Genomic DNA, 13,212 nt, shown 5'->3' with positions numbered 1-13,212 from the left:
CCAATTAATTTAGACCGTGAGATGATGATCATGTGGCATGACTATACCTCACTCAATGTAGATTTTTAGGCAACAATAGAGGCCATATTTTGTACACCCAAAGTCGAAGTATTTGACATGATATAATCATACAAGGAAAAATTAAATACAATTTTTTCATTTGGGCCGAAACCTAGGACGCCTTCATTTCTTTTCATCCCATGCACATCATGATGTAATGAGCAAAATTAACGGTTGGAAATTGTCAAACAGAGGTGAGGTCAGGTATGTAATGTGATTAGTTTTGTTTGAGTAATAGGTCAGGTCATTTAAGTAGATTGTTTATTTCATTTTCTTTAGTGAAGTGTTACTAAACTACAACCAGTTTTCTGGTTAATTTGGTTCAGTGCATGCTAGCTGTTTAACTGCAGTCCGTGATTTCTTGAAGGGTTTCTCTACTGCTTTCTTTTTTGTTTCCCATCAACTTGATTATTTGAATTTCCTTTTTTCCTTTTTTTAATATATTACTGACATTGACCTTGAGAGCCAATCCAATTAAGAAGATGAACAAATGGAAAATTGGGATATCCAAACCTGGGTCAAGTTACGAAATTGCTTCCAGAGCGAGGCCTCGCTCTGAAATTAAAATGCGAGGTTGGAGTTTATGATCAATTTTCGGTCTCATATCTACATCTCGACCGTTCAGTTTTTAGGTACTAATGTGTAGATCATCTTTGCAAAATTTCAGCGAAATTGATAGTCGTTAAGACATTGATAACTACCTTAACGCTAGTACGGTTCAGGTCGGACAGATTCAGTTCGTCCATTGGTTTAAGTGAGCTAGATACCTTAAAAATCATTAATTTGGCTAAAATTTTGCAGAGATGATCTATACATTAGTACTTAAAGATTGAACGGTCAAGATGTGGATATGAGACCGAAAAGTGACACTAAACTTCAACCTAGCACTTTAATTTCAGAGCGAGGCATCGCTCTGGATAGGATCTGTATATATATATATATATATATATATATATATATATATATATGATTGAGGAAAGGATGTCGTAAGTGTGAAAGTGATACTAAGGTTTAATTAACCCATATTTAAAATCCACACGAAAACTAAATAGTAACCACTACAGCAAAATTGGTCTTTTACGGCGCACATCTCATGTGTGCCGTCAGAATGTCTTTATTGGGGTCATTTACGGCGTACATCTTATGTGTGCCGTAAATTTAGTTATCTATTAACAGCATGCACAATATGTGTGCCGTAAATGAGTTATTAGATAGTTTTTTACGACTTACTTTTCAAGTATGTCGTGAATCAGTCATAAAGTGTATATATGTATATATATATATATATATATATATATATATATTTTTATCAAAGTATATTAAATTTTTTTTCTTTTGTTTTGATTGAAAAAAGAAAAACAAAAATGAGGGATCTGATCGAGTGATTTCAATTATTTCATCTCAGAGTCCATAGACTTCGACTCGCCGACTCAACAGTGGTTCACCGTTCACTCTCTCACCACCTCCCTCTTTTTTCGTCGACCTCTGGTTCAGACAATTTGAATTTCAAAAAGAGTTGCAGTTAGGGGGCAAGGCCAACGATCAAAATAAATATCCCCCTCTAAATACCCACTCAGTTCACCCTAGCCCTCTCCTCACTCACTTCCACAAATCAAAATCAAATTGTAGAGAGAGAAACAAAGAAAAGAGAGATAATGGAGAAGGTAGGGGCGATCGCAGTGTTGGCGATGTACGTGTTCGAGAAACTGGAGAAGGTCGGAGAAGGGACCTACGGCAAGGTTTACAGAGCCAGAGAGAAGGCCATCGGCAACGTTACTATTTAGTTATTGTGGCATACAGTCAAGTCTTTACATATAAAATGTTAAAATGTATTAAAGACTTTGGAATGTTGTAAGAATTAGCCTAAGTATGTCATGAGTTGACAGTCGTAAGAATAGCCTATATATACAACAAAGTTATAATGTTGGGTTTTGTTGCGCGCCAGGTATATTAATTTCCCTGTTTAGAAATTGTGATGCCTCGGAAATTCGTATTTATTTTCCGAGGATTTTCCGGAATTTAAATTGTGGGTATCGGACGGTTTCGTGGCTCGTGGACGGAGCGGAAGTGTTTCGGACGAATTTTTATTCGTAAAGTGTGGAATTAGGGGGGTTTCAAGGTTGACTTTTGATACGTTGAGATTCTCTGAAAACTTCCTTCACGAAAGTTGTAGAGCGCGTCGATACGAGTTCGTGGACATGCGGAATGCGAGAATCGGAGTTCGTATGAAGAAGTTATGGGCTTCGGAAAAACTTTCCATTTTGGTATAAAAGGATGAAATTTTCCGGAAATTGCAAAGAAGGCCAGATTTCAAAAAACGGAAACCCAGCCCTCTCCCGAGCCCGCGCGCGGCCTCCACTTCGCCGGCGTCGTTCTCGCTCCTCCGGCCACCATTTGCTTCGATTCAAGAGTGGGTTTTGCTCGCCTCAATCCCCTCTTGAGGTATGTGGAAGGATTGAAGAGAGATTCGAGCTGTGGAGGGAGCTACATCGACTGGAAGTGGCCGCTTTGGGGATGAAATCGCCTTGATCAGAGTCGGAGATTCCGGCCACCTTTGTCGGTGATTCTTGAGGGCTTTTGGATCTTGGAGGACGTTGATGCTTCCCACAAGGTGGCTTGCATCGATTCAACTCGTGGAGGTCGAATTTTGGAATTGAAATTCTAGGGTTTCAATCGAGCTGTTTTGTTCTAAGGTAAAATTCGATCAATTGGTTCATATTTGGACTTTGTTGTAGTTATGAAAGTTGAAATTGGGGTTGAGATGAAGAACTTTGGTGTTGGGAGTTTTGTCAAATTCTGACTTTGGTCCAGCGGCGGTGCCGCCACTGTGGTGGTGTTTTCCGGTGGTTTCCGGCCACCTCAGGGATAGTTTCTGTTCCTGAGTTCGATCTACTCGTCGATACGAGCATTTCGATATATTGTTTGTAATTTTTGGAGATCGTATGAATATGTTGTGATTTTTACGGTTTCGGACCGTTCGATGATTCGATCCGTGAGGAATTGAGCGTTCGATCGACTTGTGAATTTGATATATCGATCGTGGAAGTATTCCGGAGACATTGGGTGGTCTCGGATGTGGTTTCGCCTCGATTGGCGTTACTTTGGAAATTTTGGTTCGATTTAGGGTTTTCGAATGTTATTCCTTGTGTTTCGTTGACTGAATAAAGGCTGTACTTCCTTAGGTGCTTGACAGAGGACGTTCTGTAAGCAGTCTAGTGGTGTGAAGACGCAGTGGGAGTTTCGAGGTGAGTAATCTCACAAGGTTCATTATGAACAGAAGTACCATTATCGTTTTGCGTTAATTATTTAACTGCAAACTATAGTTGGTATTAGTAGGCATTCCTGAGCGAATGACTACGTATATATATATTTACGTGATATATATATATTCTTGTGGATGATGTGTGATGAATAATATGCATGATAGGTTCATATTATTGTTGAATGAGACTTTTCATATAAACAATATTGTGGATCGAAAAGATGTTTTCTATTGTTTGAAAAGTATTGAGTTTGATGTTACATTTTGGAGTCAAGCGTGACTCATTTTAAATGTATTGGTCCTTGTACCAAGGGTCACAGATGGTGAGCAGGGATGGGGAAAGCCAGAACTAGATAGTCATAACGTTTTTAGGTCAGGTGTGACTTACTTAATGTTGACTTGAGACCAGATGGGGTCTGAAAAGCATGGGTCGCAGATGGTGACCAATGGTTGGTTCTAAGACCAGACGGGGTATGAAAACCAAGAGTCATAGACGGTGACCTTGATGTTTGATTTCATGACCAGATAGGGTCTGAAGATCATGTGTCACAGATGGTGACCGAGCACAGATGGTGACCAATGATTTATCTGTGTTATGAGTCTAGTTACCATGTTGTCTTTGAGTTATGGAATTAACTGTGACTATAGACGATATTAATGGCATTTCTGAGTGAATGATTACGTGTGTGCATATATATATATATATATATTATGGGATATATATATATATATATACATATGTATTCATGTATTGGTGGCTTCGTGGTGAATCTGTGTTATTGTGTTGTGTGTCTAGGTTGGACTAATTTGTTGTTGGTAAATCATGGGAGGTAGCGGGGAGCTATCTGATGCTCATGAGTGCGTGTTTTTAAAAGGGAGTTTCGGGGATTCTTTCTTTTAATTGTCCTGGGAGGACTTGTTTATCATATTTAATTGTCAGAGTTTCAATTTATATGATTGGTCACGGTGTGACCTTTATTGTTTCTTTTGGGAAAAGAATGTACTGTTTTGGGAAAACATGGTATGTTTTCCTTATTCTCGAGTTGAAAGGTTTTCCTCATGTTTGGCATGAGTTGTGCGGGCTTTCATCCCGTGAATTGGTGTGAGTTGTTTTGAGTTACTCATACGGGCTTGCAAAAGCTTACCGGGTTTGTTGTGTGGCAACCCGGTACACCATTCCAACGGTGTAGGGGTTATTTCTGCAGGTCAGGTTGATCGTGGTTGATGCTGAGGTAGCGTGCTTGCAGCTTAACGGTAATAAGTCAATTTTGTGACCTTACCGTTATAGAGACTTCCGTTTGTAGTGAGCTCTGAGGAGTATTTACGTTTTATTTTATTGTTGACAATTTAATTCGTAAGCTTGTGTAATATATAACTCTTTGGATGCGAGTGTATATTAACTTTGAGGGTTCAGGGCATCAATATGTGTGTAAGTTTAAGGGAAAAAGATTCAGGTATTTTGTATTGATGACTGGACGTTCACGCATATATAATTATGGGGTTATATATATCGATTTTCATGTGTGTAAAATCAAGGGCGTGACAGAAATAGTCAGTTATATAGAAATTTATTAACAGTCAAGTCAACTGTCACTTTTCTAGCCTATTTTTGGCTACAAGAGCTTACTTTGAGCTTTGCATAGACTGGCATTTACGTAACTACATATCGCGTTAAGAAATGAAATCTTAGAACAAGAAAATGTTTGTTTGATTTGCAATATCTGAAGTGTATAGACAGGGCCAGTCCTGAGTTTTTTGATGCCCAGGGCAAAAAATTTTGTGTGTGCCCAACTGGTCTAAATAAACATGTAATGATTCTTACGAATGTTATACTCTAATTTTTTTTTTAGCGGTTTGGAACCTAATCAAGCTGCGCGGCTCATCCCCACGCCGATTTTATTACATAAAGAAACATTATATAACAAGGGTACATAAAACCAAAACCCCGTATAAAAAAGAATACACATAAAACTCCTAGCTAATTCAAAAGATCACACATAATGTAGCACTTCGACACAAACATACAAATAAGAGACATGGTAACGTGTGTCTTGGTAAAACTTACGAAGAATTCTGAATCAAAAAAGAAACCATATTCAAAAGTTGAACAAACAAATAGAAATGACTTGGAAAAAAATAGAAATTATTGAATGTACACTCACTTGTGGTCGTCCTCTATGAAGTATATGCTTCAACAAGGAAGCCATATAGATATATTAATCCAGTATTCTGCCATTTCCACAATTTAATGAATTACACCAAAAGATCAGTAATGTGCATGAAGTTTTATATTCAATAAAACCAATTGAAAAATGACTAGTATTTTACCTCATCTTGAATATGGTGGCTGACCCCCCAAATGAACAGGGTGATTACAACATCAAAAGTAGCACAAAATAGCATTGTAGTCCCGAGCCAAATGATATCTTACTAAAGCTTCAAACTGAAAGTTGGCCAACAGCTTTTTTCCTTCTTGTTTTTTCTTTTCTGATCGAGATTGACTTGCAAATCCAACTTCTAATTGCACATAATATTGAAAATTGAAAAGCGATGAATGAGCAGGTTGTTAAAAATCACTTTGAATGATGATTGATAAACACTGGAGCACAGAACAATACCTGGAAATTTGGAATTTGCTTTAACCTTCTTGTTCTTTCTTTTCTGATAGAGATTGACTTGCAACTCCAACTTTCAATTGCACCAAATATTGAAAATTGAAATTCTTACAAATCAATAGAACTCAAAAAACAAGTAACAAGACTTTTGAAATCCAAAATTTTCATTGCATATCAAAATTCAAGAACACCCAATACCTATTTTGATTTGTACCTTAGCCTACATTGATGGAATGCTGAAAAATTCATATGATCACCGTAGAATAACAGAAACATAGAGAGGAGAAAGATTGGGTGATGGATGAGAATGAACTGAAGAATTGAGTAACCATTGAAACCAATTTAAAGAAAAAATTTGCTGGGTTTCAAGGTTTGAGACTTGGGAGAGAGCAAGAGACACTTGGGATAATCAATTTTGTGCTCCCGTTGCGTGTTGGAAGAAGTAAAGACGCGATCTGCGTCTAGAAATCAGAAATTTCTTTTATTATTTTTTATTTTTTTTTACGTTGCAATTCCTATACATATATAATTATATATATATATATATAATATTATATTTTGTTTATAAAATCTGGTGCCCCACTCTGTGTTGGGCCCTGGGCTGTCACCAATATTGCCCATGGGCAAGGCCGGCCCTGTGTATAGAATAATATTCTACTCAAGGAATGGGTCTGAATAATGTTCGATTTCAGCTCAATGAAATTTGAAAGACAAAAAGAAAATTTTCACTTCATCATTTGCAATTTGTCATTTTATGTTGAGCTAATCAGCTATCTCGTATCTTGAAATGTAATTACTTATTCGAACTTGATCTTGAATCGTTGATAATAAATGTAATTCATGCATAGAGTTTTCATGAATCTTTAAACAAAGTAGCCACATTGTGGACAACGTTGTGTACAAATTTAGATTCATAAAAATTAATACCCACTTAATTAATTTGTGATGGTTTTCTTCTTAATATCAGATTTTGTGATTAGAGATTCTCATCGTTCGATTGCTCAATTTATTGGAGGGCTAAAACTATTATCAAGAGTGTCAAGTACTTTGCTTCTTTTTCCAATAAATCTGAATTTGTCATGTTTATCATGATGGAACTTTGTAGAAGATGTAGTTGTTGCTTTTGATCATATTCAACAAAATGAGAATATTTTGTTTCATACTTTGCCCGTAAAATATCTTATATGTAGTGGCGGAGCCAGAAACTTAGGGTCACTGGGGCACAAAAATAAAATAATAATATCATAACACAAAAAATCTTAGAAAATGACAAGAAATTTGTGATTGAGTTGAGAGGCAATACATGTTGTAACTATGCTTTTCTATTTTAAAGAGTTCTCCAAATCACCAAAAAGTGTCAATATATGAGTGATGGAGCTAACTTCACCCTAGGTGATGTCAAGTTTGTAATAGCAAGCAACTTGAAAAAATAGTAATACTAATAATAATAGTTCTGCAAGCTCTAATTAAACCCTGGAAGAAAATGCAAGCTCTAATTAAACCTTGGAAGAGAAGAAAAAAAGAAAAAAAAATACTGAAGTTTATAAGAATCGAACCCTAGACCTGCAATGTAAGGAAAAGGTGCCAGACCACTGCACTATGCAACCCAATTGCATTACTTGGTAACTCTAACCGCTTATAAAATAAAAAGTTTACTGGGCGCCACTGCTTATATGCTTTGAATTTTAATCAGTTATACTGTTAGAGTTAGGAGAAAGTCTTACGTAGGGCATGCGTAAAGGACACGTGGTAGGGCTGTCCAATCAGGTTCTTAGCATGGGGCATTTTGGATATTTCACTTTAAAAAGTAAGGGCAGTTTCAGAATACATGTAAAGTTTGGTGGGTTTTGATTGGGCAGCCGCACAGCCACGTGGTGAGGCTGCCGTATGTAAGAATTTTTCTAGAGTTAGATTGTTCTGATATATATTTTAAAATTAATTTCTAGTATTTGGAAGAAATTAAGAAAGAAAGGATCACTTATCCCAAGACATATAGAGGACTAATCTAAGCAGTTGAATATATTATATGTCGCTATTGCAGAATCACTCGATTTAGCTTAAACTTCTTGATCTTAATTTTGATCCTCTACGTGCCATTTTGGGTAAAGCTGAGGTCGTAGTCATAGCACCCGTGCAGTCAAAATTCAAAGCTCAAGTTTCAACCCAATATTTCCCATGCATGGACTTGTAGCTGGCATTCATATATATTGAAGCTTTTTTTTTTTTTTTTTTTTTTTTTTTTTTTTGTGCCAAGCTCAATTTATTCATACCAATATCTTCAAGTTCAAAAATTCAAGCCAATGCTAGCTATATGATTTTACTTGGAGCTTTGGTGGAAATTACATATATTACATATACTAATGTCAATATTTATATATTTAAACTGCATTTTTGAAATTAAGACCTTAACAACTCTTCATTTCCCACTGTTATAGCTAGGAAAGTATTATGGATTTTGTATGCCAGTCAATATGCATGTATATACATATACATGTGAAGCCTTTTTTTTTTCTTTTCGTACCGAGCTTAATATCTTCAAGTTCAAAAATTCAACCCAATGCTAGCTATATGATTTTACATGGAGCCCTGCTAGAAATTACATATAATAGTTAGACCCAGAAATATGAAATGTGAAAAATTAAGGTCAATGTTTATATATTGAAACTGCATGTTTGAAATTAAGACCTTAACAGCTCTTCATTTCCCACTATAATAGCTAGGAAAGTATTATGGATTTTGTATGCTAGCCAACATGCCTAAATACATTTTGAATTCTGTAAAGTAATTGCAAAATTTGTTAACAAATCTTTTTCCCAACATGAATGTAGATGTATAGTGGCCTATTGAGTGGCCCCTACCTGTTCTAACTCAAGCCCTTCTAAATGATATTACTGAGATACCTAAGCTTGCACGAGGCTGCAAGGCTAGTATTGTGTTCCACTCGCCAGAAATTATCGCGCCGTCCTCGACCCAACCACTACCTTCTATCGACTGCGCTGTCCAACCCCGCTCCGATCTTGGCCTAAGAAATCTGGATATCAACCTCCTGCGGCCACCAAACCTTGCCTGAGATCCAATCCAACATCGATCAGCCCTCTTGTATGGATTGCCCGTCATTGACATCGAACATCAACCGCAGTTCTAGTTTTACCCATCTATGAAATTTTACCAGGTCGACAAATTACTTTTTGGCCAACTCTATTTCCCAGATTGACGTTCTCCGTCTTTGTTGACTAACGGCTCATCCAAGGGTTCATATTGGTTAGTCGCCTCAGCGTGCATGATTTGTTGCCACGTCATCAGGTGACCACCCACCCGGGTGGGTAAAAGAATTTTCGTATATTTTTTCATTTTTTATTTTGAATAATTGAGAGCCCGTTGATGAATGGAGACAATTGAGCTAGACGTACACAATTAATTTGGATAATAAACCAGCATGCATGCTGCCATTGGTGTCCATATATAACTGAAATGTACTTGAATTGATCAGATCTATCTTAGACCCATTTGACATTAGATTGGATGTTTAATGGATTGTGCTCTCCAATTGGGATTGCGCCGTCAAAAAAATTAGATAAGCATCGATTCATTCTATAGTTCATTATATCATAAACAACAACATACTTATGGACAAACTGAGATGAATAACTGTGTATTTATTTCTTCAATCTATTACACTCTACTACACTAGTTTTATTCTGGGGGCACCAGCCACCCAATTCAGAATGCTACAATATATATAACCTGCTAGATCTTTTTACATCTTTAATCGAACTGTAATGTATCGAAAGAATAAAGAGATGTAAATGTAAATTTAGCTTATTTGTTACAATGCATAATCGATCAATGTGAATATATGTATATGACAGAAGTACTAATAATTAGCAACAAGCTGCACAGACCTTAAAACATATATAAGACAACATTCTGAATTGTTCTTCACTTAATTGGCACATTGCTTCCCTTTCTATTTTGGCTTTGGCTACTGGCCGAGCATTTGTTGAGCAGTTGGTTGCTTAATCTTTCCCTTGGAACTGCTGCTCTGTCCATTTGAATCGTTTTCCTTTGGCCGACCGAGCATTTGTTGAGCAGTTGGTTGCTTAATCTTTCCCTTGGAACTGCTGCTCTGTCCATTTGAATTGTTTTCCTTTGGCCGACTGAGCATTTGTTGAGCAGTTGGTTGCTTGGAAGAGCCATCGTTTCCCTTGGAACTGCTGCTCTGTACCTTTGAACCCTGTCCCAAACCTTTCGGAGGAGAAGACATGCTCACAACTTACAACTACTTAAGAATACTATTTTTTGTTGTTGTTGTCTTAGTTAGGGATCTTGTTATCCTTTTCTTTGCCCTATGTGTATTTATACATAGATGAGGGTTGCAGGTGTCGTGGAATTAATTTGTGAAATTGTGGGGAAACTTTTCTATAATGAGTTGCCCTAATGTTTAAGTAACATTGAATGTTGAAATTCTTTTACTAAAGGGAATTTTGTTAAATTGAACCAAACAGTACGTCCTAGCTGGCAATAGAAACTACAACCCAATGCCAACTATAGTTTTGTGGAAGCATCATGGTCACGCATAGATCCGGCGTGTTGACGGTTGAGTGGGTGCGCTTACAACATAAAATCACATAGAACTCTTTATTTTTTGAATTGGTATCAAATTTTCTAATGTCGCTCTTTTCAACGGTACATGTATGAGTTATTGCAAAATTTCTCAATTTGAATTTTTCTTTCTTGTTTCCCATGAACTTCATATATGAGTTTGTATTATCATATCCAACGGAAGAAGTTTAACAGAAAATTATGTTATCCAAAACTACGGATATGATCATAACCCTAAAATCTAAGAAATTGTTAAAATTTGTGAACTTATTTCCAATGCCTCATATGCATATCCATATGTAGTCGAGGGTTACTGGTATGACCAGTCAAAAGATCATATAAATAAATAGATCAAACTTAGACAAGGAGTACGTACTTGACGGTTTGCATATCAAAGCACGTAACACGATAGTCTTCATTATTTCTTGATCAAAATGAGACCGTCCTTCCTATACCAACAAGTTTCCAGATGGTAAGATACAACACTAGTCTAGCCGTTAAACATAAGTGAATCTGAACACTTTAATTAATAGTTTGCCATTTGCTTGAACTAGTCCTCAGTCATGAATTCCTGGAAAGTAACCGGAAAGAAATTTTTCCTTGGACTTTTTCTATTGAGCTAAACGGTACCTTAAAATGTAATTTAATTCTTTGAGTGAATTGGTTGATTTGTTAAATGATTATTTAACGTCCTGGAGATTACTTATGTATCTTTACATTTGCATTGAAATGTATCAAAAAAATGAACCCAGTTTTTTTTTGTTTTTTTTCTTTGATAAGAAACATGTATTTATGTATACCAGTGAATACAACAAATCTACCTAATTTGCAGAGTAGAATTATGTGAATAGCTACTGACCATGGAAAAGGTGATAATGAAGAGAGAATCCACTGCAGATAGTTAATTTGAATTCGAAGAGACGCGGCTAATTAAACTGATATTTGAACATATGACTTTAGTACTCTAACTGAAACTTCGATTCTCTATGTTTTGACCCTCTATTTACCAATAAGTATAAATTCTTGAAAATAAAGGAAGTTTAGCCAGTCATCTCACCCATGAAAATTACGTTTTCATGCCAATGGCCTAGGCCTATATATATAGTTCCACGTTCAAAGGTCAAAATTCAACCCCTAAACCCTCGTAATGCTTCTAGCCAGAGAGAAAGGACTGTAATTAAATTGATCAGACTCGATCAAAATGTAAAACCCTATTGAATCTCATTCATTCTTATATATGTAAAACTCCATATATAAAGCTGACTAAAAGATTTCTAAATAGTGTCAGGGCTCTCAATCGGCCGTGTGACCGATCAGTCAAAGAAATTGATGAAAATGAAATAAAAGAAACTTATGCACATAATTTTCCCAAGATAAGAAACTCAATTACATGCATGCACAGAAAGTTCATGTGGTATTTACAAGAAGTACTTGACGGTTTAATATCAAAGCAAGTAACCCTGTGCAAATAACACACGATTGAAATAGTGTCCCATTATATATATAATGAGTTCAAATCTAACATATATGTTCTTCATTGTAATTTACTATATTCATATATAAAATGAGTTCGAATATATATATTTTTCTATTTTGAATTCTAACATGCACGCATATTGGTCTACAACACTACATTTGATTCGAACTTACATACACATGCATTTATATTTGATACTGTTAACCATTTAAGTTGATTTATATTTGACGATTCTTATCGTTATGAAAACTAGGTTTTGCTTTCCGACCTAATTGCGTGTATACCACCCTTGCTACTTACTTGGATTCACTGCATGCTACACTATATATAAAAGTGACCTTATACATGTAATTGGCTCAGTAGTTAAACCTAAATTATGAGCGAGCATGGCTCAAATCTTTGGTTATCAAGATGTTATTTTCTTCTGCTAGGCTGCTAGCTATTTGGTCAGAATTCAACTCCTACCTAAAATGCCCACGTACTAGCCTTGGCCTGAGAAGGACTACTTACTTATTGATCGAGATTCTTAAAGAGTAGGGTTATTATCACAAATAGTACATGAACTATACCTCAAACTTATTGATGATACCTGAACTTCAATTTTGATCACAACCAGTACCAGAACTTTTCGATTTCATTTTAAATGGTACCTACCTCCGGTCAATATTCTGACTAAAAACGGCATGTGAGGCGATCATAGTGATGATTTTTTATGATTTCAAGGGTTGCGATCATATATAGTGATGATTTTTTGGTAGTAGACTTGCCTTGAACTTGAATATTTTTTTTTTTTTAGATTTGGTTTTTTTGGCCTGAATAGTGACCGAAGGTGGCCTTAGGTACCATTTAAAATGAAGTCGAAAAGCTCGGGTACTGGTTGTGATCAAAATTGAAGTTCAGGTACCATCGATAAAATAGAGAATAAGTTCAGGTACCATTTGTGATAATAACCCTAAAGAGTATATATGATGAGTTAACGCTACTCTAATGTCCAAGAAACATAAAATTCAGTATACATTTCTATTACTATAATGAGTTTTATTGAATTAAATTAAACCAACTCATCGTCATAAATTCATATATCATGACTGTTCAGTTTTCCAATATAAAACTACTAATGTAAATCACTTCTTTTCAATGGTATAAAACTTATTCAAAAATTTATCTCTCTTTCTTGTTACCTGTTAATTTGCTTG

The sequence above is a fragment of the Rosa chinensis genome, chromosome 5 (genome assembly GCF_002994745.2).
Source record: "Rosa chinensis cultivar Old Blush chromosome 5, RchiOBHm-V2, whole genome shotgun sequence".
Classification (NCBI taxonomy): Eukaryota; Viridiplantae; Streptophyta; class Magnoliopsida; order Rosales; family Rosaceae; genus Rosa; species Rosa chinensis.
The sequence above is the reverse complement of the archived record's forward strand: the minus strand, read 5'-3'. Positions refer to the sequence as shown.